Source organism: Anomalospiza imberbis, chromosome 8 (genome assembly GCF_031753505.1).
Source record: "Anomalospiza imberbis isolate Cuckoo-Finch-1a 21T00152 chromosome 8, ASM3175350v1, whole genome shotgun sequence".
Taxonomy (NCBI): Eukaryota; Metazoa; Chordata; class Aves; order Passeriformes; family Viduidae; genus Anomalospiza; species Anomalospiza imberbis.
The window spans coordinates 11,954,209-11,975,828 of NC_089688.1; the positions used below are offsets into that span (position 1 = coordinate 11,954,209).

Sequence of the window (21,620 nt, forward strand, 5' to 3'; positions counted from 1 at the left end):
TGCATAGGTGATGCAATGCAGAGAGATGAATGCAGCAGCATTTGCATCATCATATTGACTTACAACTCGGGGTTAATTATTGCATTCTTTTGCCAAGCACTGGGACAGCCATTTTTAGTCATTTCCAAAATGCTAAAAAGAAACTTGACAGCTTCTCATTAGATTAGAATAGACAAGATGCTTGAATCAACACTGGAATTTTATTAGGGATGCTCAAGTATAAAAACAAGAGCTTTTAATTTTGATATTGTATACTTTACGCCATATTGATTTGGTTTTATTGATTTTTAATAAAAAAGTGTGTTTCTCCAATGGTGTAAATTAATTGTTATTGTGCCACAGAAAACAGAAGACTGCACCACAGTAATTAACATCTCCTGGCAAGGAAACTAAGTGAGCTTGCTGCTGAAATGGGCTTTAAAGCATATTTTGACATAGCACAAAGGCGAGCATATGCCCATGGGGGGGTGATGCGGCAGGGATGGCAATCGCTGCGAGGACTCGGATCTAAGCAGGAGCCCTCGCAGCCGCACAAGGTCCTGTGTCCCTGAGCTCAGCTGGGGCAGGAACAGGCTCCCAGCCCTCCTCCTGTGCTCCTGTGCACAGTCTGGGGGCAGCTGTGGATGGAAGGTGGAGTGTACTCCTCATGTAGCAGCTATTTTGAGGCAGCTCACCAAACTGCAGAAGTGCAGCCGTGAACTTTTCTGATGCTTTCAGTTCTCTGCATCCATGCATTATCTTCTGTCACATCCAGGATACCCTGTGTAGGTGTAGGGGGCTTCTGGGCAGTTCAGCAAACAGACACCCTCGGGCCTGGCTGGAGCTGCTGGGCACTGTAATGGACTAAGGGGCTTGGTCCCACCAAACAAGGGAAAATGAAACACCACATACAGCAGCTATTCCAGCATCAGCTGAAATGAGGAAATGGAAGATAAACATCTCTCCTCCTCCTCCATGAGGCACCTTTAGAGGACTTGAACTTCAGTAGAATGAAGTCAATACAGCTAATTCCTGAAAGATTACAGTTCAACTAAGAAGGAAAAAAAAAAAAAGGACCTTCTCTATAAGTAATGAGTAAGGAAAGGAAGGTACAGATAGCTGAACAGATTAATTAGCAGCTGGGAGATGAATACTATTGTGTTAGCTACTGTAACTTAAACCAACTCAATCCCTTCTTTTGAGACCATCTACATTACAGACTAATTATAAGCTATGTGCTACAAGACAGGAAGCTCTTCTTAAATAAGTTAAAACACATCCAGTGACAGTGATAAATCCATTAATATAAAAAGAAATCTCTCTATAGCTTTTCTCGCACAACCAAGTTTTCTTCTTTTGTACTAAGTTAAAAAAAAAAAGATGAAGTAAATAACATTTTATCTCAGCAAAATGGCTCCACATCAACACATCACCAAAACCCAGGAGCTGGTCTGTGTGTATCCTCAGACAGAGGGTAAAAACTGCTGGTGAAGACTAACCCTAAAGCTGGAAGTAGCAGGGCATGGGATATTTATAGGAATATTTAAAGAAAACTCAATATGAATACAGGATCTCTGCAGGAAGGGAGAGTCTGTAACCACCCTGACTACTGTAACCACTAAGGTCTTCAGATTTAGCTGAGAGAGCAGCTAAAGCCCAACCTCCAGCTTAGGAATCAGGATCCTTTGGCCTCTTAGGCACCTGGTGTATATCTCTTGTCCTAATCTCCAGTTTCAGGGAAGCTTACATTATTATTAACTCCCTGGTTCCTAGTTCTGTGGTGAAGATCCTACATCTAGGCAAAATCAGCAAGGCATTGTATAAACAGGCAGAAGATTTCTGTAACTGTTTTATTTTCACTGGAAGTGATATAAAAGTGCAAATTGATAGTGCTTTATGTTTTGTTCAGAGAGACGTGCGTTACATGGATAGGTAAATCTGATCTCTCACCTACTTTTCCAAAAATGTAACTAAAGCTCAGGTTACTTCTAGATACTCCATCACACTGCTATCTTTTCCTCTTGTGCAGATCATCACATGAGGGTTTTGCCGTGGCATGCAAATCAGAGACAAAGAGTGTGTCCATCCTTTGGTATATGTCATCCAAGAGGTACCAATCTTCTTGTGACAGCACCAGTGTGGTCCAAATACCTGGAGCAGAATAAAGTTCTGGGTTATACTAGAGGCTCCTTTGTGAAGCTTCTATGAAGCATGTTTCAATAATTTTTGACAATTGTACTAGATATTGTATCAAAATAAAATTCTCTGTCAACGTAGTATCTTGCTATCTACTCTTCTTATTGTCAAATTGATTTTTGCATGTAAAGGGCAGTCATTGGTGCACACATATTTTCAAGTACTTCAGACATCCTGCTTGTTAATTACAGATGGTTCCAAATCAAAGCCTCAGATTCCCAAACCTTGATATTTCAGATAGATTTAGAAATGAAAGAACAGAAAACTTTATTCCATCAAAGTAATAGTTTATGAGATTAGTTATAATACAAAATTTATTCTTCATGAGTACCATTTTCCACTCTCACTCAATTTTCCAGAAGTCCTGCTACTGGATGAATGACTCAGAAAGCTTTTGACCGGATAAGCACAGCCTATATGAGCAGATGGTACAAATTAAGGAAGTTGTGCTCTGTTATTTCAGCCAAGAATCTGAAGTTCAAATTTTTGTCTCTGTTTTTCATATAGATATATTTGATATCAGGAGCCTAAATCAGTGAAAATAACAGCAAAACTTTTACTGGTATAAATGGAAGACTGAGATAGGCAAGATTTCCTCCAAACAGGCTCAATAGAAGTCATCCGTCACAAAAGTGGCAAAAAGTATTAACAAGCACATGGGCAAGATGAGACCTATAAGGCAAAAGCAAAGCCATAGGTGGTTCTAACTCTGCTGGGTAGAGCACCGCATGGTCAAAACTTGCTTTAAATTTTAGGAAATTCTATGTTCCAATGGGCTGGTACAAAATATATCTATACCGTTAAGTGGATCAAGGCATTATGGTGTTATTCATGCTGATAACGTTTTGTTACCCTTACGGTGATCTGTAGGAGAAAGAATGTTTGCCTGCAGAGGAGATAAGACAGTAAAACTGCTCTGCTCTTGTACTGCTGTGATTCAGTGGTCAGGAGCTATTTCCACTATAGAGAAGCTCAGGTCCAACAAAAGTCCTCCGGCAGTCTCAGCTAATGACGTCATGACAGCTTCAGACAAAGCCTTTTGCTCGAGATAGGATATGAATTGAAACAATCTGGTAAAGAAAAACATTCAGTCAGTATTCAATAGAAGTGCAAGTCTAAAAGTCTCCCCCCACCAGACATATTTTAATGAATGCATAGTTAAAGGGTGACTATGTTATCTCATAGTTTTCTTGTGTCATTAACTGAGAAGAGAGTTTTTAAAAAGTGTCCCCACAGAAATCTCATTCATATGTTTTATTATATATTCCAGCATGGGCACCACTTTAGTTTAATGGTATGTTGGATGATGGTACAAATTTATAGCCAAAGGTTTACATCACAGACAGCTGGAATGAATAACAATAAATTAATTTAAAGTGCTACAAAAGTGCTCCCCATAGTATGCAGTGCTTATGTGCTCAAGACTAATAATTTATAAATGCACATATTTTATAATACTGGTCTAAAGTCCTGAAAGCAACTGGTTAAAAAGCAGTCACATGACCTAATTATTTTTATTAATATTTCAAATGCATGATTAGGGTGGGCACCGTGGTCATTAGCATTAGATGACTTTAGTTTATGATCAAGTGCGATGAAGCAATAGCCAGACAGAAACCAGCTAAGCAATGGCAAACAACCTTTGGGAGTTCTGGGGAGCTCCTGCTGCTTCTTCCACGTGCTCTTTGGAAGCGAGTGGTCATCACAGCTAAGGCTGTTTCCCTTCCTTTTGCTTCTCTGTTGTGTTTGTCACATTAGACACTCAAAAGGCTTAAATAAAAAAAAGTGCTACTGAGTGCAGTCAGAAGCAGCTGAGCATTGCTACATGGCTTTCCTTCCATCCCCAAACCAAAGAGCAGCGGTGCAGAAGGCAGTGAGGGGCCCAGAGGGTGCTCTAACCCCTGCCCTCATTACACCAGCAGTACTAATTTCAACACTGAGCAAATACTGAATTCTCGTACAAACTCCTGCTTGGATGGGGTAGGTTACCTGAAAACATTTTACTTGCTTTGGGATGACACATTTTTGGTTCTGTGTCAAGGATTAAGAGAGAAGTGATGCCTTCAGGCAAACAAGTATTTGCAGTAAAGCATTGTGAAGACTAAGGATCAGGGCAGGCCATGAGCTTTCCTTTTGGGGTACAGGACTATTTTTTCCCTAGTGTAACCCAGTGTCTTTCTGCAGTGTTCCACAGTGAAAGGGTATATTCACTATTACTAGTGAGGGTAAAAGAGAAACCAGCTCAAATAACTTGGGTAATATTGCATCTTTTCCCCCAGTACAACTCTCTGGCATACCTCACTGCAGGGATGTCACTTGCCTTAATACCACCCTTACTTTCTCCAGGCAAATTTAGTTGCTTCTGACTTTTCTTGGTGAAAATAATTTACTTCTTAAATGCAGAGTTATTAATCTGAGGTTATAGAAGGAGTCTTTCACACTGAAAGAAGGATCATGAATAATTTCTGTGTCTCTTCTTTTGGGCCATTGCCATGTATTAGACTACATATTTGAGTCATGGCAGATTGAAAAAATATGCACCACAATCAACCCCATTCACTTTGGTGGTTCTTTAGCAAAGGAAGTGGAGTGAGACACAAAGTGGGCAGAAGTATCATCATCTGGTCCCTCCCCTCTCTCTTTTTAAAGAAAAGAAAGCTGTTTGTGCTATACAGAATTCAAGCTTCTAAGTAACAATACCTGATTAACTTTTTTTTAGTATCACAAATACTTGCAAATTCATACTCTTTCTCCTCTTCCTTTCTGGCTTTCTTTGAAAGTACTTTGTAACATAACACGTTTTTCCAGAGGTCAATGGGGACATATTTGCATTTTGATACACTTCAAAATTTTGCCTCCAGCATGCCACTCAAATGCACAGTGCTAATCAGAAGCCAGTAATGATCTCCTACGTGCTTCAAGTGGGTGATTGGGCATAGAAAAGCACCTCAAAATGCAAAATTCCTGAGATAGCAATACACAGTAAAGATAAATAAATACAAAAAAGGGACAATGCTGGCAAAAGCAGTTGGGATTTGTAAGCTGAGGGTTCTGTCTGAAATAAGCAGCTAATGTGTTTATATGCACCACTGGAGTGATAAGGGGAGTGGGGGGCTCCTGCCTCAGCCAGCTGCACTGATGGACTGCAGGTTTCTCTGAGCAGATCTCTTGTATGTCAATATACCCAGATGAGGCATAAGCATTTCTGAAGGCTTTTTGTATCGCCAGTGATACCTCATGTTCTGAACAATCCAAGATTAGGCAGGATCTAGGAAAATGGGGCAGCCCCAAAGCATGGGTTTAATCTGTGTGGAGGTCTTTTAGTTTTAGCAGTAATGATAGATTTGCAATCAAATTTGCCTGCCCAAAGTGAGGGGGTGTGTGAAGCTGTATGAGAGAACTCAAGAGATTTAATTAAAAAAAAAAAAAAATTAAAGCATGAATATCTTTGACAGACAGAATTGCAAGAAAACCTGAGCACTTCCCCAGTAACCACTGCATCAGGAGAAAAACTCCCGATAAGCAGATGTTGCTTAGGCAGCAATCAGCCAGGCAGTGTGTGTGTGTGTGCGGAGGGGGAGAGCGATGGAGAGAGCCAGGCAGACAGGTATTAAGGCACTGTGGTGAGTGTGTGTGTGTGGCAGCAAAGGATGGCAAACTGTGTGTGAGAAAATGACACATGAGCAAACCAAGCTGCTCTGCTGAGTATTTTATATGTATTTTTAAGAGAAAGCAGCAAGAAGAAACCGGGAGAGAGAGACTGAAAAGACAAGGCAGGAATGACCAAGCAATTGCATGTCTGGGCTAAAAGCAGCACAAGGCAAGGAATCCAGGCATCAGGGAAATCATTTAAAGCCATATTGATTCGTTTTGGAGGTGAGAAAAAGCAGATGCACTTAGCTACTATGGAATGGCTCTGACAGCAGCTACAGCTGCTTGATTTTACTTTTTTTTCTTTTTTTTTTTTTCTTTTCTTTTCTTTTTTTTCTTTTTTTTTTCTTTTTTAACCAGTTTCATTCACAGAAAGCTGGCACTGGAAACCCAAAGCAGCCGGCACCCCTCACTGCGTCACCTCTTCCCCAGCAACCGGAGCTGCCATGAGCGTGCCCCAGCCAGGCAGCGCCTCCAGCCAGCCAACAGAGCCCTCAGGCAACGCCAGAATGGGAGAGGGAGAAAGGGACAGGGGGAGGGCAGCGGATCAATGGCTGAAATTCAGCAGCTCTGGCCATTTCCAGAGAGCTGGGAGCGTTTGGAGGCAGAGCGGGTTCCGAGCCCATCCATCTCGACAGACAGCAGCTCCTCCCGGGAGCGCTGCGCGGCCCCGGTCCCCGGCCGCGCACAAAGCAAGGCTGCGGAGGAGAGGAGGCTCCGGGGCTGGGCGGTGCTGGCCCTTGCATCCGGAAAATAGGAGGGGCACATGGCATGGGAAAATAAGAGGGTTTAGTATTCTGTACGGAATCCTATGTGTTGGGGAAAGAAAGGGTGGGGGTTTCTACATGGAGACTCTCAGGTGTCGCCTGCACTGCTTCCAGTAAAGCAAACACCGTGTCAGGCGGGCCTTTGCTCTTTAGATTTATACTGATACCTTAATTCAGCTGGTCCTTCGTCTATTTATCCAAAGATGTCATTATAGAATTCATACAGAGACACCGTGGCTGAGATCTTCAAAATACTGCTTTTCTGGAAGGCAGATACATACCTGTGAAGGTCTGCCCTAGGTGACTTATCCTCAGTCCCAGTGAACCTGGTCCTCAGCCAAGGCTTCTGAGTCTTCCCTAGATTCAGATTTTTCTCATGCAATCAGCTTATTCTCTGTGAAGTGTGGTTTCAGACATATAAAATTCAGTTCAAACTGTGAGCATAGTTACAGCATGCAGTTCAAAATTTTCATTTTCTGTTTAAAAAGAAACCAGACTCCACAACAGTGAAGGTAAGGGATGTCCAGGAAGGTTTCCTTAAGAATAAAAATAGTACTGTTTTATTCAGCCTGAAATAAAATTTGGTGTAGATTTATTATTTCTGGAAACAAAAATCTAGGTGCTTTCTGATATTAAACCCCAGCTGCTCTCATAGCCCCTCAGATACTGTCCCATCCTTCCTGTTTTCTACTCCAAGAGCCTCCAGTGTAACTAGGTAGGGATGTGTACATGTGTGCTCACTGGCTTGGGCTTTCAGAAACATCTGCTGAGGAGCATCTTATTTGTATGAACTGTGAGTTTGGCATAAAAAAGGTCAGAAAATTTCTATCAGGACATTTTTCCTATAGAAAACAGCTTTCAGGTAGATGGAATGCTTTGCAACTATATAAAATTCCATTTTCCCATAGAAAATGGTATTCTGATCAAAATTTAATATTCACTTCACTTACTGACATTTTTTATTGGCTACACTGTGGAGTGTAAATCCAGAGTAACTTCCTCGGCCTCATTCAAGTTACTTTGACTTATCCTGTTGCAAAAAAAGTTTGGAATCTCAGTCTGGTTCTTGTGATTAATATCTTTACCTTCTAGGTTTATACATACAGACAAAAAATGTAACAAAAAACCCAGTGCAATTCAAACCAAGAGGCTTAATGGATTCTGTGTCAGGACCGCTGTGAAGAGATCCAATTCCCAGTGGATTTGATTTCAGTACCAGTGGTTAGAACATGTCAGAACGTGTAAATTTATAATGAAAAGTAAAAACATACAACCAAGTACTTAAAATAATTTTCAATTATATTTTTATCAGCTATAATTTGAAAATGATCAGTGTTACACAGAACACTGGCTCAATTTTAAAGGTTAGGCACATCTTCCACTAAATTAAACATACCCTAAAATATTTTTAGATCTGACAAATGAGTAGTTTAACAGCATCTTAGCAATACTGAAACATCTTTATAAGTCTTTAGATTTATTTGCAGACCAATATATTTCCTTTTTCACTTGCTTAAAAATTAATCCTTTGCTTTAGATAAAGAAACAAAAATTACCATGGGATAGGGTGTGTCTTGTCTTCAGAAAACCTCAGACCATTCGCACAGAAGCCAAACACTGGGTACAAAGTCTTTGTATTACTGGAAGTACTTTAGGAACAGGATTAGGGGTCAGTGGTAGTTCCCTGCATGGATTCAAGTGGAGAAGTTAGTTATTAATATGCAAATGCTACTTTTTATTTTTAATTCAGGTAGTTTGCAGTAGTCAAGATCATTTCATCTACAAGTATCAATTAAAATGATCGTGAGTGCTGCACTGCTTTAGCATGACAGGTATCATCTTGAGCAGGATCTCTTGTAAGATGCTTTTAATGCTTTTTCAAAAGGGTGCCAATTTTCTGCATCTGATAAATAACTAAGTTGGGGTAATTCTGTTCTCCAAGGCAAATATATAAAGTGAAGGAAACAGGATGAGAGCAAATTAATCCCTAGTGTAAACTCACTGACTTCAGTGGTATTACACTAGAAATATTTGCAGATTGGAGTTTCTTATGCAAAAACTGACATGAATTGTGCCTAATAAGAAAGTACCTTAAATCATGCCTTGGGCAAAATAGCTTAGTTAATCCCAAAATGTTGTTGCAAGAAAATCCCTTCCTTTCCACAGTTTTCTAAGGGAGTTATAAGGCATGTTACATAGCCAAGCTTTCCAAGGAATTTAAATAATTTATTTTCTTGATTCAGATCAGCCTAATATTTTTGTGAAGCATTTTATTGGTTAATTTTCATTTCTTTCCCCCTCCCAGCCACAAACCAAATAGATTTATAAGGTTACTTACTGCAAAACTTCACAGCTTTTCAATGCCAATTCTGCTTCCTTGTCTCTAAGTCCCTAAAATAATCTGGGCTCCCTTTTAATTCTGCTTGTATGAAGTCAGGAAACATTTTCCTAGAGTTACATGGACACTAAGTAACACAGTTGCCCAGAAATGATTTTTTAAAAATTTCAGTATATAACAAAACCAAAAGAAAATGAAGTAAAAACGGACAGTATAATGAAATGTCGGCACTCAGTCAGAAGTTAGGTGCTGAGTTTTACTTTCATTCTCCTGCCCTACCCTTTTAAAAACACTATGAGAGAAAATAAACACAAAAATGACAATACTGAAATAAACCCTAAAACATTTCAGAAAAAACTCTGCTATGATTTTTTTCCTTTGTAATTGACATATACACTGGTAAATCTTTTTGATGAAATAATGTTTACAGGCAAAAAGGATTCTGTCAAATAATTTTCAGCCAGCTTTTAAAAGGAATACTGCTGTGAAAAAAAAAATCCTTCCCAATGTGCCTGTGTGGTGTGACTGTGCCCATTTGTGACTAACCCTTGAGCCCAAGAGTTCCAGGTTTGCCCCAGTGCTGAGTGATTGTTTTCTTTCTTACCGATTGCTTTCATTTCTGAAGATGGCAGCTTTCACATGAACAGAGCATGCTGCTCCCTAGTCCTTTCTCAGTACTTCCATGCACAAAACAGCAGCCACAGAAGTCCACTCTGCTTTGCTGGTGATGTGCTACGCATCAGACCCTCTTGCAGTGCTGGCAGTCTAAAATATTGCTGAGTAGGGGCAGCAGGAGCTGGATCTTAATGATTTGCCCCCTCCCAGTCATTTGGGTTCATTGATTTCTCTAATTAAATATGCATTCCACTTCACCATTATTCCCAATGATCACATTTAATCTCAACAACAGGGCCAGAGATACGAGGGCCTTTGCTTACAGACTGCTTTTGCAAGCCCTGCTGTTCTGTAGGGGCTCTTGGATGCCTCCAGGTATTTGTCCGGTGCTGTTTGGCTACATCCTCCTTTCCTCATTGAACTGTTTTCCCCTATGTATTCAAGCCTCTCTTCCTTTCAGTTGAGCCTTCCAGCTTTGCTGTAGAGGGCTGGAGCTGCAGTTCTGTCTGACAGTCGTGTATGTAAAGCTGATTTATTTGGCTGCTGTGGCACTGTGCCAGGGAAGAGGCTGTCTGAATGGCGAAGCTGTTAGGAAACTAATTGCATGATAGACTGCAGTTACAGGAGAGTCTTCACTGTTTGCTTCATCTAATCACATTTGCTACCAAGGATGTTTCTTGTTTGCCCCTTTTCCATTGTTTGAATTGGAGGAATACCAGGTTTACACCAGGGATGGGCCTGGCTGATTGGTTCCCAAGCCTGTATCACTAGCTTGTCAGTCTCTTCATTTGTTAAAGAGACAAAAATGCTGTCACTGCTGTGAGTGTTCCCTTGCTTGCTCATCTCAGACTGGGAGACTTTGAACTTGCCAAGCTCTAAGTTCAGCACTCTTGTTTGTTCTTCTTGTGCTGATGAAGTCACTAATTTCTAAATGAAGGGCAGGGAGCTGTTTGTGTTAGCAATTTCATCATCTTTAACAGAGAAAATAGAAAGCTTTGCAATACAGGTGGGTTAACAAGAAAAGGATTTCCCTCTGCCTTACTTTCAAATGTCTTTCTGAAGAGTAAGCCTGAACTGAAATCTTGGGTTGCAAAATACCAGCCTAAGGAAAGAGCAAAATCACGGAAGAACTCAGTGCCACCAGATCACCTTTATTTGGGCCATGCTCCATTTCCTTGCAAGCAGACATCTTTGTTAGGCATTTACATGACAGAAAAGCAGCCATACTGCTGCTTGTTTTACTGTTTCTACTCGGGGAAGGAGTGTTGGTAAATGGTGGGCCTCCTCATAAGCTAAGTGATTTCCCTCCTCAAACCACAGCTCCCTTGGGGCCAGCACCAACCACTCTTCCCCAGTAGCACCAGACAGTTTGTTACTCTGCTTGCACGGCAGCATTGATGCTGTTTCCATGCTGCTGGTGATCACATTTTTCATTTGAGAGGTTTATGTTCATCTTCCTTATGGGTACCAGGTTCAAGTCAACATTGACTGATACCAAACTGGAGAAACTTGAGGTGAAAACTCTGACTTTCTCCTGATTCCACCACAAAACTTTCTCCACAGCCAGCACCTGCCTCCTGGGAGATACATACTGAAGTTTGAGCCCAGACCACACACTGGCACAGGGGAATGGCTGCAAATGGCTTTATGCATATTTTGCAGGCCCCTTATATGAAATAGTTTTAGAGCCCAGCCTTATTTAAGTCACTTTCGGGTAATCTTTACCTGTTACATGTTTCAAACTGGACACGTATCACTCACCTTTTCATTCTTAGCTGGTGTTACTCACTACCTTTTTCTTTGCATAAAACAGAATTAATCTGCTGCTCCTTTCTTTTTGAGGTCAAAGGAAAGTCTCCCATCAACTTCACTGAGCAGTGAACCAGACCTGCTAAATTTCAACTGTCAGGGCAATTTCCTCCCCTCCTTCATGTTCTCAAAGACCAAAGGCATATTGGAAGGTGTGCGCTTGCAGCAGTCTAACTGAGCTCTAGGAGGTGCTCGCTCTCAAAGCCAAGAACTTCAAATGGGAGCCTGCACCCAGCGGTAACAGCCAGCAAGCAAAGGGAAATGACAGCTGGAGCTCAATGCAAAAAGTCAGTCTGACAGCTTTGCTACCTCCCCCCAAAGAACTCAGAGACAAACTTTTGTCAGCTGAAATCTTATTTACAACCCCAATGTTCTTTCTGCAGGGATAGAGTAATTTTTAAAACAACATTGGCTACAGCTTTCTCCTTTGCCTAAGGTAGCCACTAAGAGCTCTGTGACTTAAGCAATCTCAGGATGTTGCAAAATTTCTATCTAGTTCCCTCATTCATGAATTTCAGCCCAGGTTTGAGGAAGTTCAGCCAATACATCACCTTAGATCTTCCCCATACACTTCCTCATGTAGGAAGCTGCAGACCTTGCCAAGCCCCAGGCAGTCACCCCTCCTTTCAGGGCTACACTTCTCAGCAATAATGGGCAGGATGACCCAGTCAACAGAAGCATTCACAAAGCAAGATAACATTGCAGAAGTTTTCAGAACTTGGGCTTCTGAGTAGGAAAGGTTTGGGGAGTTAGAGTTTCTGGGGAAAGCGGAAAAAAGGAAATAATTAAAACAGGATGATGAGTAGAGACTTATTTGATATACCCAATCATAAATTTTAGCAGAGAAGCTGAGTCTGGTTGTCCTTGTGATATTGCACATCAATAAGCCAGGACTGCTCTGTGATATTCCGTACAAACTAGACCTTATTTGTCTCTCTTTGCCCTGAATTTTTCAACTCAAAGAGAGACTGCAGATTTGATAAGCAGGACAACTACAAGAAAAAGCTAGATCAAGAAGAAACATATATGCTGCCTGGTCAGATAATGGTAGGAGTAGATGTAGGCTTTGTGGAGCCTGAGGACATTCAGAACATTGTAGAAACACTGCAGAGAAGAGCCAATGGCCATGCCACTGCACTGGTGGCAGCTTTGAAGAGATCAGGTTGCTGTAGTAGATTTCTTCTACGCAATGACTACCAGCAGTACAAAATGCACAGATGTACAGAAACCAATTTTCTATCACTGTTTTTTTGTGCATCGCCCTCTAAGCCCTCTCACAGTTTGAGCTGCACATCCTCCTCACATACCACACTCCCCCAAAAGATTAGTTGTGCTTATCTCGTGTGTGCCTGGGGAGCCTGCGCCGCCTGGTCAAGGGAGTTCTTGGCCAGCCCGCAGTAATTTTTCTGGGTCCTCCTTAAAAGCAATTAGCAACTTCCCCCTTTAACTTCAGAGGGCAAATTCAATCATAGAATAACTTTCCTGCAGTCGGTACAATTAGCAGGAATGCGCTTGACCCCAGCTTCACCTTTTCCGAAATGCAGTTCCTGGTACAAAGTGTTGCAGGGCTCTTGAGAGTGACATGTTATGAGTAACTGGATGTCAGGATCATTGTGGGAAAACAAACAAATCCCCAAATAACTGGAAGGTCCTGAACCAGAAACTGGCATAATAAAGGTAGAAATAATTCCTATCTTCTCCTTGTTACTTCTCGTTTCTCATAATACAAAACCAGTGCAATGCACCACAGCCCTCACCCCAAACATGTTCCGTTACCTATCATGTCTTAGAAAAGCACAGCCAAAAGTTGGGGTTTGATGGCTGCAGCATTGTGGAAATGTAGATATCTTCTTTCATGGAGACAATGACTGAAACACTTCTCAGTGCCATAGCGAAAATGAAAACCTTTTGTTTTGCTCATATTTTTCTCATGGAGCTTGATATTTAATTCTTTTTTCCTAAAGAAACAACAAAACCAGCAACCTGCCTAGGCTCACACTGCTCCTCTAGTGATATGTAGAAAACAACCATCTATCTTAGAGCTAGGAAGCTGGGATTCCTAAGTCAGAAGGAAAGTCCTGGACACCCAACAGACCAGCAGTGCCGGTATGGGGCACCCCCAGTCTCAGCTGTGGTGTACTCTGGGCACAATATTCTTATTTCTTGAGAAATACCACACACATTGCCCTGCCACTTCCATGTACAATGACCTCTATTTTCCATGTCGCACATGGTCTAATCCTTTTCCTTGAGAATCATTTGCACAGTAATCCTTTTCCTTCTGTGACAAAACAACAGAACTCCCTTTCCTCCACTGTCATTTGTAGAACAATCCCTTACTTCTACCAGCATGCAGGCAGAAGTCCTTTATCTTTGTGCCAAACACAAAATGATCAACTCTAGCTTGCCTCCAATATGTTTGACAATGCAGCCCTTATGTTAATTATATTAAGAACACACCACAGTCCTTTTATTCCCAATTTATCCAAACACAACTTTCATCTGACTGCTGCACAGTATGAAATACAGTAGTGAAAAATGCAAGGTATACAGCCCAATTTTTAAAATCTGTTTTAAAAAGTTCAACTTTTTCAAATGTTTAAAGAGAGAGACAAAAAGAAGTATATGGATATTCTAGCATCTTTGCCATTACTTTTTTTTCCTTTTGCTCCCCTCTTTTTCAATGACATGATGAAAAACAATCATGGGGAGGGGAACAGGAGAAAGATAGAAATTTGGATGTGACTCAGAACTTGATCCCAAACACAGCCTTTTAAATTACTCTGACTTGGGTACTTTACATGTGAAAGATTCTTTTTTTTTTTTTTTAAGCTATAAAATGTTTTGGCTTAACACACACACTCCCACCCCACTTGCATCAGACCAATTACCAAAGCAAATCAGAGTGAGAAGATAAGAGAGCAAGTGACCAGGACTGCCAGTGTCATCAACTGAACAAGAAATTTAGCCTGCTTTACCCTGAGCCCTATCCAAACTCAGACACCTGTTTAAGCAGGGCTTAACAGGAAAGCCCTACCTGTAGCTCATCCCCTGGGAAGCTGCAGAAAGACAGGAATCTGGTGGGGGTTGGGAATTAGCCCCCTAATTTGATATCCCCTTTACACAGCAGCATTGCATTTAGTGATGATTTGGATTTAATTTAGGATTTGGATTTAACAGGATCACTATCCTGTTTATTTCTTTTGGATTCCTATTTGCACCCTGCTGCACAGCATGTTTTCAAAACAGGGCTCAATTAAATAAATGCTAAGTGTGACTTTTTGCAGAGCCCCCAGTTTAGACCCATTGATTCTCATGGGTTTTGCCCGCTCTTGGAGTGCCATATGTCTGCCAGATTTGTTTTGGCACTACGTCTTTGGTTACTGTACACAACTTCCTTGTAACAGGACTGACCCATACCTCTAGGTGCTCCTGTGTCTGTGACTTGCTTTGACACCCCGAGTGGCTGGTGCATTTCAGGTGCAGATTTCCTTTGTTTGCTCCCAGAGCAGTTGTGCTTGGTGCCTTTAGCTCCTGACTGGTACAGCCACAAGGGCTGCTGAATGAAATTCCAGGTGGAAAACCACCACTGCATTTCCTGAACAAAGATAATAATTATGATAATTGTATCATTTTAGCATTTCTTGCCTGTATTTATGAACAAATGGTGTGAGGCAACGAGAACAGCAGCTTCTTCCCTTCAAATGAGGTTGTGTTTTGGAAGAGCAGGGTAGATAGGATAAGACTTTTAGTTTGCTATGTTTTCTTCTGCATCTTTTCAATGGTGCATTACACATTCACCACAATTCTTCACCTCTACTGTCACTTTTATGGCAGTGTTTTCCTTTTCCTCCTCTTCAGTCATGGGCATGCTAATCTTTTGTGTCACAAGCAGCACAACCCCTCCTTTATATGGGCCTCCTCCTGCCTGTGCACAGTCCTGAATGATACAGTTAAAAGAAAAAATTATTTCACCTATAAAATGTAAAACAGTGTAATTTTTGCCATTGTTATTTTTATTTCCATTACCACTAAATCCTGTCTGGATTGAATAATTAAGCAGCTATTTGTGTCATGGGTTTCAATGCTGAACGTAGCCCATTAACCCCGCAGGAGCAGGGCCCTTGAATTCTGAATAATTCTGGGACTAAGCTGTGATGAATCAGGACTGAGGTAAGAGCCATGCATCTCTAAAAAAATCTGGAGTGTTTTCTTGGCACTCAAGGTTTTTTCTGTGTTGCAAGCAGTTTCTGCTCTTCCTTTTTTTTTTTTTTTTTCCTTTCCTCATTCAACTGACTGTCATGGGAAATGCAGGAAACCTCTATTTAGAAGACGTGTTTGCTATAGTTCATCCTATTATTTTCTTATTTTTCCCTCTGAAATATTTGTATGTAAAGAGCACCTTACCATTCTTTGAGGCTCATCTGTTCATATTGCTTATTCTGTGCTTGGAATTGTCATAAATCTCACTCTGGTCTCATTTTTCCCTTCAGATAGAGCCTTATTAGCTGGAACTAGTCTTGGACATGCTGATACAGCATGGTTGGGTGAGCACAATCAGTAGCAACATTCCTGGCACCAGTATGAGTGTGCTGGCCTGTCTACCTAGCAAGCTGTGGGGCCAAACTGATCTGTAAACTAAAGGTGGGCAGTTCTCTCCTAATACATCAGCTGTTGCTGGAGGTGAGGCAATGAATGTTTTCTACACAACACAGTCCATTTCAAGATCTCTTCCATAACAGACACTTGGGAGGCAGAATGACAGCTCCACCCACAGATGCACAGCTCTGCAGCATAATAAAAAAAAAGTACCTCTGGGCATACACAACACCCTCCCCAGATAAAAATTCATAGTATCATAGCATAGTTGGAAGAGATCCACGGGGATCATCTATTTCCAGGCCTTGGACAGGATCATCCCCAAGAGTCACACCATGTGCCTGAGAGCATTGTCCAAACACTGCTTGAGCTCTGTCAGGCTGGTGCTGTGACCACTGCCCTGGGGAGCTGTTCCAGTGCCCAGCCACCCTCTGGTGAAGAACCATCTCCTGATATCCAACCTAAACCTCGCCTGACTCAGCTTCAGGCCATTTCCAAAGATCCTGTCACTGTCACCACAGAGCAGAGATCAATGCCTGCCCTCCTCTTCCTCCCATGAGGAAGTTGTAACTGCAGTGAGGTCTGCCCTCAGACTCCTCTTGTCCAGGCAGACCAAGGGGCCTGGGCTCCTCCTCATTCAGCTTCCTCCAAGCCCTTCACCATCCTCATGGCCTCCTTTGGACTCCCTCTATCTGCTCGATGTCTTTTTTATGTTTTGGTGCCCAAAACTGCCCCCAGCACTCGAGGTGAGGCAGAGCAGAGCGGGACAATCCCCTCCCTTGCCTGGCTGGCCATGCAGTCCCTGGTGCCCCCCAGGACAGGGCTGGCCCTCCTGGCTGCCAGGGCACTGCTGGCAGGGCATCGCTGACTGAAATTCACCTGGCCATCGACCAGGAGCCCCAGGTCTCTTTCCTCTGGGCTTCTCTCCAGCTTCTCATTCCCCAGTCTATACACACATCTGGCGCTGCCCTGTCCCAGGTAGAGAATCCAGCACTTGCCTTTAGTCTGGTCTGCTGCATAAAAGCAGCCTTACAACTATTTTGTCCCATAATTTCTGTGTCAGCACCAACCATTTCTAAATGGACTGTCCCTTCCTGAGAGATAATCAGCTCTGATTTAAAGACTCTGATGGAGAACTTCTCCACATTTGTGATCAATTATAAAGTTTAGGTAATTGACTGCTTGCTTGTTCTTATGGCTACAAAACACTTATCAGCCCTGTGTATTGGCACAAACCTCATGCGTATCAGCAATGTGAAAACGGTTTCTTGCCTGAGTAAGGGTGGTGAGAGCAAGCCTTGTGCTGGGCCCATTAATTCAGGAAATGCAGCCTGTCAGGTTCCGAGGAAGGACTCAGTCTGGGATCTCTGCTGGTCAGGATTGACACCACCATTTCAAACATGTACAAACTGAGAAAAGTAGGTATAGCATTAGAAGAAAATGTGAGGAAATTAATGAGTATATTCAGGTATCTCAAAATATATCCTCAGTCCAAATACCAGATTGAACAAACAAAACTAGGTACAATCCATTAACATTGGTAATGCTGTTTAAGTTGGGAGTAATCACCATCATTTAATGATTGGTTATGATACATATTCCAGAATATAGTAAATTAGTAGTGAGCTTTGTTCTTATCACAGGAACATAATAATTGCTAGGGACAAAATTCTAAAGAGGGGCAAAGCACAAAAATGAAACCACTGCTTTTCAGGTCATGAAGAATCTTAATTTTTCTTATAGTAAGTTAACACCTTTCAGAACAGCATAGAACCAGAATCTGATGATGGATGCAGGATTGAGGGCTGACTAAGGCAATGTGTGAGCATTTGCAGGGGAGGGACCTTTTTGGCATTATAGTAATAAAGAGATAAGTTGTCTATGATACCTAATATGAAATAGGATGAGCATGCTAGTGAAGTTTAGACATCTTTGCAATATCCAGAAATATCCTTTTCCCTTTGTCGTCCTGTTCTTCATTACCTCATTTTTTTCTCCCTGAGGAAGAAACAATAATTTAATTCTGATTAAAGTACAGAAAGTCTCCTACAATTGAGATGGTTAACTTACAGTGAAATAATTTATAAGCTATGGCTTTGGCTTAACTGAATGGCTTCTGTGCAGCTTTAGCTTTGCTTTATGGACCTCTAGGAACATGAGGCCTCACCATTTAAGCAGGACATGTAGTTGGTGCTGGAGATTGAAGGGGCCTCCTGAAGTAAGACACTGACCTGTGAAGGACCCATTGTCTTGGGAAAACTGCACCAGTGTGAAACCCAGACGAAAACACAACCACAGCAGAAACCAGCTTGCACATCTGTGAGCTGCCTCCAGCTCCTCATAAACAAAAGCTGTAACATCATTGCCAAAGACTGAAAGAGCCCTAAGAGAGACCTGTTGTTCTACTTGTGCAGGAAGCCTTGTTCCCACTTTCTCCATAGAAATAGCAGCGGTGGAGAAGGTCTGATGCTAACAAGCCCTGTCCCCAGCATCCCAGCCCACCCACTTGCTAGGGAGGCATTCAGTGGACTTCGGACACCCATGGTGGCTGAATAAGTGAATCAAAACACTGCAGAAATAAACTGCTGGTGTGCCCAACCCAGAGTGCTAATGGTCAGTGGCTGAGAGGACCAAACTTCATGTACCTGCACATGGCTTGCAGCCTGGGTCACTCTCAGTGGCCTGTGTGCTTGGGGTGACCTCTGTTGTCTTTTACATATTAGGAGCCAGCTGGTTCCCTGAAGCTGTGGAAGCACGTGCTGCTGGCTGAGAAGGACCTTGCTTCAGCCTTGGGCCATGAAGGCAGGTGTCACACTGCCACCTCTGCTGCTGCCCTGCTGCCATGATGACCAAGGATGTGGTGCCAGGATGTGTTTCACCAAGCAGGGATGTCACTGAAGTGACTCTGGATCAACAGGCAATAGCTGTCCTTTCCCATATGGAAATGCCACATGTTCCTGAAGGATTGGAGACTGCTGCTGAGATCCCTGGTGTTGCACACAACCTGCCACAGTGACAGATTCTCATCTAGCCAGTAGATGTGTGCTTCTCAAGGAGAAAATTACAGTCTGGGGAGGCACTCTGTGGGCTCAGTGTGTACAGGAAATAGCAAACAGAAGAAGGCTGTGGTGTTGGAGAGGAACATGGCACAGTTTCATGAGTCAGTCTGGTATCAGAGTATTAGTGAATAAATTGCACTACCCCCAACCTTAAGGACTGCAGATAATGCGTAGCAATGAAGTTTCATCTATGCTCAAATACATATTTTTTATGCAGCTAAAGCTATGTTGCAGATGTTCTTCACTAAAATAGATTTTGCCTTTGCTAATCCTGTATTAATCTGCTGGTAGAGCTAGAGCTGCGTGATTACCACTGGGTTCCTTGCAGAGAGGAGCCTCTGCTCACTAAGGGCGCAGTTCCTCGGCAGAGCTGCAGCTGGGGTGCAGGTTTGCTGTGCCGGGGAGCACCCCGTTCCTGTTCCCGTGCAGTGCTCTGCCAGGAGAGGGAGCTAGGACTCTGGGATTCAGGGGCCTTTGATGTTTTCTGTTCACAAACCATGAAGGTGTTACAGCTGTCCATCGTTAACGTAGGCTTTGCTGTGTGGCTGAGTGCGTCTTCAGGGGGCTCATGATTTCCTATGGAGGCCACCTACCGAAGAGGTGTTTGGATCCTGCCAGAACTCAGAGAACTCTGGTGCTCTGAACTGTGTTTTGAGTCTCTCAGTCCCTTTTTTCGACTGCTTCACCAGGTGAGCTCCAGTGGGAGTTTGGGCTGGATGAGAACAAAGTGAAGCCTACAGATTCTGGAATCATGCAGTAGGTTCAAAGCCACTACTGGAGTGGAGAAGGTGACCAATGGGTGCATAGCAAGGCAAGCAACGGCTGGGAGGAGGGAAAACTTTTGGTTAAGGCTACCATGTGGCAAACAGATGTTGGACAACATTTCTTTTAACCTAAAAACACATCACTTCTTCCCCCTGCAGTATATGTGTTTCATTTTGAACAAGTAACTGGCAGCTGGAGAAAGTTATTAGAAAATGCTCCGTCTATATTCCAGCACTTGCAACAGCAGCAAAATTACCTATTTCCTATCCTGCCCAAGCTTTCTGTCTCCTTTCTTAGATATTGTTGGCCTCAAGTCAAGTTTTACTGAAGTTATGTATCAGAAAGGGAATAAGTGGAGCTCCAACTTTGTTTAAAGTGTAGAAAAGGTAGTTTAAACAAAGCTGGCAGAGATACTGACTCAACTATTATCTAGGTTCTGGATGTGGTTGGGCCTGCTGGTTAAAAAAACAGGAAATAAGTGAGAAAACAACTCTTAAAATGTGAAAACCAGCCAAATCTACAGGGCTCCACTCTGTGTTCAAAAGTCTGTGAGTACTGATAAAAGAGCACACGTGATGTGAAAGTGCTGTGTCATTATCACCAGCCCTTTCAGTCTTATTATCGTTTCAGTTTTCTCCGAGTTATGAATTCATGGCTGGCAAGGGAAGAGCATGCTAGTGAAATCTGGTAGTGTTTCCTACCTGATTTGAAAGTAAGAACAGAGTAATGTGTTTGGGACAGTTTTGGAAGTTAGAAGAGCTTCTCAGACAGAGTGGGGCTTTGTTAGCCAGGAAGGGGCCAAGCTAAAGAAAATATTGTTGAATAAAACACGGTGTGAGCAGACACTGGAAACAGTAAATAGTAAGGGAGGCTCCTTCCTAATAAATGCATTTTACTGGCTCTGTATGAGTCAGAAAAATCCTGTGATCTGTTGCCCTTGTTGCACATTACCCTGTGGTCTAAGGGGTCAATTTTGGCTGCTGGTAGCCACCGGCAGGCACTGCAGAGCACTGGGAAAGAAGCTGCTCCCAGAGGAGTGGCCAGTAGCCATCAGGGTGCTATTGGTAGCCAGGCCCCCAAGTTTATGGCTCTTAGTATTTCTGTCTTCAGAAAGGGCTCTAACTGATAAGGATGAATGGTGTGGAGTTGTGCATGCAAGAGCTGTGGTTGTGACTTCCTATCTCTGTACCAGCCAACACATTATTATCAAAATAAATACCTCAGTGGCAGCAGCAGCATCCCCAAGGGCCTATTTACTTCCACTGGCATGAACTAATTCCTGCAGAGGAGCTCAAGCCAAATCCTGCAGAGACCAGCGGGAATCTCTCCAGGCTCTTGCAAAGGCAGTTTGCACGCTGGAGAAAATGCTGGTGCTTGGTCATATTTATTGCCATGTCAGTTAAAACATGTTGTCAGTTAACACCTTCCCTAACACAACATATATTTTCTAAAGCTGAAGGAAAGTGAGCTTTTTTTACCTCCTTTTATTCTTCAGGTAGTTATTCTGATTTATTTCTGAAATTGCACAACACACTAAATGCTGGTTCATGAAGTGGCCAGGGACCAATTATTACCTTTTCATGAGCAAACCGATCTTAAGGCATCTATCAATCTCTTATAGTCCTATCTACAGAAGATATGTTCAGTTTCAGAAAACATATAAGGGAAGCTAAGGCAGGGTGACATTTGCTTTCCTTGGCTTGCTCTCTAGATGTTTGATGGGTGAGTTTATTATCTATAAGAACAACGAACAAGCCAATACACCCTTTTCAGGGTTTACAGGTGCCTTAATGTAACTTGCTCATTTAATTTGGATCTATATCCTTCTGAGAAGGGCAGAAG

The 21,620-nt window shown here is 42.4% G+C and overlaps 1 protein-coding gene and 1 long non-coding RNA gene across 6 annotated transcripts in view; both read right to left on the minus strand.

Moving 5' to 3' along the window:
• ZMIZ1 (zinc finger MIZ-type containing 1) overlaps positions 1-21,620 on the minus strand; it is a 717,720-nt gene that overhangs the window by 381,705 nt on the left and 314,395 nt on the right. The gene's annotated exons all lie outside the window — the stretch shown is intronic.
• On the minus strand, positions 2,418-13,231 carry LOC137477942 (uncharacterized). 5 transcript variants are annotated; one of them, XR_011001295.1, is made up of 3 exons: positions 11,907-13,231; positions 3,816-3,945; positions 2,418-3,245 (listed from the first exon to the last, which is right to left on the minus strand). It is a non-coding gene; the product is annotated as an uncharacterized lncRNA (long non-coding RNA). The 5 variants fall into 5 exon arrangements; XR_011001292.1 differs by lacking the exon at positions 3,816-3,945 and adding an exon at positions 7,548-8,277; XR_011001294.1 differs by lacking the exon at positions 3,816-3,945.